Source organism: Papilio xuthus, unplaced genomic scaffold, assembly GCF_000836235.2.
Source record: "Papilio xuthus unplaced genomic scaffold, Pxut_1.1 DF826945.1, whole genome shotgun sequence".
In the NCBI taxonomy this organism is placed as follows: Eukaryota; Metazoa; Arthropoda; class Insecta; order Lepidoptera; family Papilionidae; genus Papilio; species Papilio xuthus.
Genome location: NW_013531704.1, coordinates 2,760,014 through 2,767,316, shown reverse-complemented (window position 1 = coordinate 2,767,316; position 7,303 = coordinate 2,760,014). Strand labels below are relative to the sequence as shown.

At 36.5% G+C, this 7,303-nt stretch overlaps 1 protein-coding gene across 1 annotated transcript in view; it reads left to right on the top strand.

The window, feature by feature from the left end:
- The first annotated feature begins 5,794 nt into the window (after positions 1-5,794).
- Positions 5,795-7,303, top strand: part of LOC106121389 (ATP-binding cassette sub-family G member 4) — a 28,258-nt gene continuing 26,749 nt past the window's right edge. The window contains exon 1 of the mRNA XM_013317048.1: positions 5,795-6,044. The gene's annotated coding sequence lies outside the window, so the exon portion shown is untranslated. The remainder of the gene's footprint in view (positions 6,045-7,303) is intronic.

Below are 7,303 nucleotides of genomic sequence, written 5' to 3'. Positions count from 1 at the left end.
AGATGGTCGCAAACAGAACTAGATGCCTTGGATAGAAAAGTTCGTCGATTGCTGACAGCATACCGGATGCATCATCCACGTTCGTCTGTAATGAGGTTGTACATCCCGCGGAAACATGGGGGTCGAGGTTATTTAAATGCCAAGACCCTGCACAACCGCGAGGTGTACAACCTTAGGGAATACTTCCTTAAGGTGAACGTGGGAATGTATCAGGATGTTGCAGCAATGGACAAAGGAGTGGACAATGGACAAAGGAGCCGCTTTCCTTGGCCTCCACGAATTGGCGAAGGCTACCGGTACTAAGTGTCTCAGACCGCATTAGCGTATGGAAGAGCAAGGAGCTACACGGCAGGTTCCATCGAGCCTTAACTGGGCCTGATGTGGACCAATTATCTTCCGTGGCTTGGCTGCGCTTCAGCAACCTCTTTGGGGAAACTGAAGGTTTTGTCTTTGCAATTATGGACGAAGTCATCATAACGAACAACTACCGAAAACATATCCTAAAGGATGGTACGATTGACATTTGTCGGGCATGTCGTCGTCCCGGTGAGTCCATTAGGCATATCGTTTCCGGCTGTTCTCGGCTTGCGGACGGTGCATACTTGCATAGGCACAACCAAGTGGCCAAGATCATCCACCAGCAACTTGCCCTTAAATATGCCTTTGTGGATGCTGAGGTACCGTATTACCAGTACCAACCTTCACCCGTTCTGGAAAATAGCGATATCACGCTCTACTGGGATCGATCTATTATTACGGATAGGACTATTGCTGTCAATAGGCCCGATATAGTAATAATAGACCGGTCTGAGAGTTGTGTAATGTTAGTCGATGTCACTATTCCACATGACGAGAATCTCGTGAAAGCTGAAAAGGAAAAAGTGTTAAAATACCTAGATTTGGCTCACGAGGTTACCGCCATGTGGCGTATGAAATCGACTACCATTATTCCGATAGTCGTATCGGTAAATGGACTGATAGCGAAGAGCTTCGACCAACATCTCAAGAAGCTCTCGCTAAACAGTTGGATTAAGGGCCCGATACAAAAGGCAGTTATCCTAGAAACTGCGCGCATCGTGAGAAGGTTCCTGTCTCTGCAGCCCTGACCACTGGTTGTTTGAGTCATGGGATTCCGCAGCCGGTGGTGTTCTCTTTTTAATATAATATGTTTTGTATATATATATATATATTTATATGAAATGTATTATATTAGAAATGTGATAAATAAATGTATATGGATTATAAATGCGAATGTTTGAATGTAAATGAATGTTAGAAGGTATCTCTAGATCGGCTCAACGGACCTTGATGAAATTTGGCATAGATGTAGAACATAACATGGAAGAATACACAGGCTACTTGCTAAGTTTATCTTTTAATCCCGTGCAGACGAAGTTGCGGGCGACAGCTAGTGTAAGTCTATGTATAGAGTTCATTAATAACTGGCTATCTAAAGAGTGTTAAATCAATGTTAATGCATATTTGTATTTAATGAAGACGAATGTTTCTATTGATCATGCTTGTGGTTTGCGAAAGCGTGTGTACGATCGGTTACAAAATCAAAACCTTCATAAAACTATGTGCTGATAAGCTTGGAAAAATCTTACTAATATTATAAATGCGTATGTTTAGATGGATGGATGGATGTTTGTTTGAAGGTATCTCGAGAACGGCTCAACAGATACTGCTGAAATTTGAAACAGATATAGAGCATAGTCTGGAAGAACACATAGGCTACTAATTATAATAAGTGTTTTTTTTTAAATTCCGCGCAGACAAGTCGCGCGACAGCTAGTAAATAAATAAAAATAAATAGAAAGCTTATCTTTTATTATACTTATCGTAGTTTAAAAATTCCACATTTCAGCGTCGGTGTCGCAGGGGTTAAGTACTTGATTTTAAAACTGCAGGTCCTGGGTTCGAATACCGCCATGTACCAATATGTGTTATTACATTTGTCTGATGTTCTTACAGTGAAGGAAAACAATGTGTTGCAAACTGCACATATTTGAGAAGAAATTCAAAGATATGTGTGAGGTTAACCAAACCGCACTGGGTCAACGTGATTGACTATGGCCTAGTCGCCTCTAAGTTAGGGTAGGCTCCGATCTTCTCAGTGAGGACGTAAAGTGAGCTTACTAAAAGTTTAATAATTTCATCATGCTATTTTTAAAAGGTTTGGTTTATCCTCTTCATAAATGGTGGTACGCGATTTTTTTATGTAGATATATGTACGTACTAAATAAGGCCTTGTCACTGCACTGATAACCATGCTGCATGCGTACAATGCATGCTTCCTTGAACAATAGTATCGTCACTATTCAAAACAATCGATTGTGGTCGATATGCAAATCTATTTAACGACAGAATGTTTATAATAAAGTTTGAAATAAAAGGACGTTTAAAATGTTTTATTTGCGTTTATATTTAAAACTAGTTTTAATTAGTAGCTTATGTGATCTTCCAGAATATACTGTTTTATAGATACTTTTTGTTAGGAAGAAAATCCGACAATGTGTACTGGCACAACACTAGCCTTACTAAAATGTCGACGTGTATGTCCCCTCACTATTTATTCTGACACTGGACTTTGTAACGAAAGCATGTCATTCGCGCCAAAGGATTCTAATGTCTAAAATTTCTAATAAACATTCATCCACCTAAACATTCGCGTTCATAATATTAGTATGATAGTGATGCGATTTCTCTTGAGGTATTCGAGATAAAAATTATCCGATTTATGTTTAATCAGATTATACACAGTTCCTGTATTTCATCATGATTAGTTGGATAGTTTCAGAGTTTATCTCGAAATATTGTGACACAAGACTACGTATTTTTCTGATGAGACCAGTATATGTATAACGAATCATTTCTTTTGCAGTCTAAGACGAAAATAATTAAAGAAAACTATTTAATTTGTTGTATTCCTCGCGGACGAAGTCATGGGTAACATTAGCTCACATCGAAATTGTCAGATTGTACCGTTATATGCAGATATAAAGAATGTGGAGAAAATTATGTAGAGTGGTCATAATGTGGAGGTCATTTAGAGATAAGAAATCTCTAATATACAAATTACATACAAGTAGCGGGACAAAGTAAAATGAATGCTTTTATTGAAATGTAAATAGACAGACAGAGACAGAGCGCCAAATTCCATCCTTTCCATGTCGATGGCTGGCATTTCACAACGACGAGATTTTCGCGTAACTTTTTACCTCGCACAGCCGCGTTGTGGAACACCCTGTCCTCAGCGGTATTTCCAAACAGTTACGACTTAGGCCTTCAAGAAAAGAGCCAAGTACACCTTCCTTAAATGCCGGCAACGCATCTGCGGTTCCTCTGGCGTTGCGGATGTCCATGGGCGTCGGATCAAATAATATTAGGCGATTCGTTGCTCGTTTGCCCCCTTCTCCTATAAAAAATAAAAATAAATAATACAAACAAAAAGGGATTGCTATGACAAATAATTGTAATCAATCGATTTGTTTACAACATATTTTGATATGTCAATGTATGCCACGGTCAAAAATCATCATTTTATTTAATATTTACACGATTTTTCACAGATTCAATAAATCTTAGTAATGAAATTTCAACAAAGAAGATAAGCAAAATTAATGTACTCAGGTGTTTGGGTAGAAATGATTAAGCTGAAAGGAAAGCGGTAAAGTAGTTAGATACAGCGACGTTCATAAACATCCCATGAACAATAATGTAATGAGATTGAACGCAGATAGCTACAAAGGTAGAGGAAGACCGAAGAACGAAGAAAGTATGGATGAATAGTGTGATAAGGATATGCGTAAGAAGGGAGCGACTCCAGATGTTACGACTAATAGAGATTTATGGAAGAGTACATATAATACCGACCCTCTAAAGCTAAAAGGGCAGGCTGATTAGAGATAAGATATAAAAATATTAAATACTATATAATAATATGTCATCTATACTATATATCATCCTGTATAATCATATACAGGGATGTCTTGGTTCTCACAAACTAATGAATGCCAGCTTGGATTATTGACTAAGGTTGGTGGCTTGAATAATATTAAGAACTATCTACAAACTATAAATGTACTGTATAAGTGCATTTTCTATCGTATCTACTATAGGGAGTGCTCTGAAGAATTGTTTGGAACGATTCCTGCCGCCGAGTTCTGTCATCGGACGACACGACAGACCGCTAGGTTCCATACACAGTATCTCGACGGTTGGCAATCCACAACCGTGCGGTTTTCGCGGATTTTTCTACCTCGCACAGCCGCGTTGTGGAATGGTTTGTCCTCGGCGGTATTTCTAAACCGTTACGACTTAGGGTCATTCGTTATCATCATCTCTAAGGCAGGCAATGCATCTACGGTTTCTCCGGTGTTGCTGATGTCCATGGGCGTCGATGAACACCTCAGTGTTCTCGCTGCTCGTTTGGCCCGTTCTCTTATAAAAAAGGTGCGAGTTTTGCAGTTGTTATAGAGCCCTCAAACACTAAGATTATAGTCTCACAAGAAGCACTATAGAAGATATATAGTACAAGTATATAAATAAGATAGCTTAGGTAATAAGAAACGAGAACCTAGTACAAGTTTTTACTCATACTGTTTACCAAGAAAGTCGTGTTAGCGTAATTTCATACAAATGGTCTAACTCTAATGCGATGGAGTTGGTAAAGGAATGAGAAAAACACGTATTAGATGCTATGAGTAGTTTGAACGCCTAGAGGCTTGAATATTTTTAGAATAATCAAGTTCATCCGGTTTTTAATTTTAATTTTTTTTTCCGGGATTGGATTTCTTTACCGGTTATATACTGTATTGTAATTCGTAATATATTCGATGAACCAGCCTCACAGCTATCATCAACGGATACATAATTATAATTTGTTGACAAAATACCACATTCTCAAATATTTAATTACGTTCAGTTATTTTAAAACAATAAACAGTCGTTTAACAATATCAACATTCGTGTTAAAATAAAAATATTTAACTAATGTTTGCATATATAGATATATACATATAGCTATAGCCCACGACTACGTCCGCGCGGAATTAAAAAAAAACTTAATTAGTAGCCTAAGTGTTCTTCCAGACTATGTTCTACTTTTTCTTCGCATACTTCATTACTGAAGGTCGTGCTCGTCTTGATATGCCTTTACAGATGCAGCGACAAGCTGCCTCCACGCCGTCCTGTCTTCGGCTTGCCTCGGGGCAGTCGTGATATTAAGCCCCAATACAGCCTGCACTTGATCGGACCAGCGGGTAGGTGATCGACCCCGTGACACCTTTTAGCAAGATCCATCTAAAATTTTGCATTTATAATACTAGTAAGATAAAATAGACACCTTATCTGGAACACAAAACTGAGGAAAAAATATAAAAATGACATAGATACATATGTACCTACATGAGTCTTATGTTATTTTTTTAATTATTATGCATAAATAGAAATATAGCCTGGTCACTCTTCCATTGAATGTACACCGACATGATAGGATAAAGAAATGACGAAAACCCCAGTTCTTTTTTTTAAATTACATTTTCACTTACATGGAAAATCACAATTTCTAAAAATATTTCATCAAATGAATCCAAAATCTTGGACGAGTTGGTACAGTATTGGGAAATGTCATCTTACATTGTAAAGGGAAACATAATGTTGCACGGGTTAAATGTAATTACTTTCACGGAAATGCGTGCATGAACTTCGTTGCGTTTTTGCGCACGCGTGATGTCTTGACATCTGGCGTTGTTGGCACTGCTCGTAGTTCGTAACGCCAGTATGTCGCTGCGCGCCAGCCAGGCTGGGTTGTGCGCGATAACGGAATACTGGCCATACAAATACCACGACACCGATAAATACTTTTTAAAAGAAAATACGAATGACATCGCGCTTTTCGAATTTCAATTGTTTATGATAATTGTTAGTTCGGAAATTAAATTTTAGTGCAAATTGTGCATAGACATATGCAAGATTTTGTGACTTTTTCCATGAGATTGTTTTTCGTGTTTCTTTGAAAAAAATAATTTCAGGAAAAGAAGGTAAGCAGTATTAAATATTTTTAATTTATTTAATTAAAACAAATTGTAGACGTTTGTTTGTAGAATAAAATTGACTAAAAGTGGCACTTCATAGTTTATTTTAAGAATTTCATTTTTTATTTGACATGAAAATATTTTTTTCTCGCATAAACAAATTAAATTAAAAAAATAACCAAAATAGAAAGTAATTAAAAAAAATTATTACAGAGAAAAAATTCATTTGCGAAGAACAAAAACTAGTAGAGCTATTAAATGTCATGTGCGGTCACTATCACTTTGCCTGTTTATAATATTACTAGCCGGCGACCGCTACTGCGATTGCGCGGAATTAAAAAAAATAATAAGTAGCCTATGTGTTCTTCCAGACAATTTTCTATATCTATACTAAATTTCAGCGAGATTCGTTGTGCTATTCCGGTGATACTTTAACAAACAGCCAACCATCTAAACATTCGCATTTATATTAGGTGGGCAACTAAGTTCTCACTTTTTTTTTCGATAAAAATATAACTTTATTATTAAAAAATGGTTACAAATGAAGCATTCAAAGTATTGCCCATCGCTAGACACAACTTTTTCCCATCTTTCTGGTAGAGCTCGAATACCTTGACGCCAGAAGTGTTCGTCTTTTGAGGCTATCCACGAATCAAGCCATTTTTAATATGATTATTATTTCTTTATTTGGGGTTTCATAATTATGTTTTCGGGTAACACAGAATAAAATTATTATAATTAATATTGTATTTTCGTGCAAGCAAACATGCTGCCTGACCTAATGATATAGTTTTATTTGGCTGCAGAGGCAATTATGTTTGCATTCTTTTTAGCCGACTTTACAAGCGAAGCTTTTTTCTTAGTACTTTTTTCTTTTTAGTAAAGTTTCGAAATGTAGTGAACGTAAAATAAGCATTATACTTTCCAATGTTTGTCTTAAATATTTAAATTAATCTTGTAATTCTGACCTCCACAATTTTTACGGTGCTTAATATATAGAAATTTTTCAGTAATTCTAAACATCTAAGAATTTGCTTGTATATCTTAAGGAGAGATAAAGGCGATCCTGGGTAAAAAGAGATATCGGGTATTTTGAGCACTCTACCAACATTTTGACAAAAATGGCGAAGAGTGTTTTGTCGTAAAGTGTAGAATAGAAACATTTTCATAAATAAATAAATAAAAACAAACCGTTGCTATTTGATGTAATTTGTTCATTTTTAATTTCGGTAATGAAGCATCAAAAAAAAAAAAAAAAAAAAAAA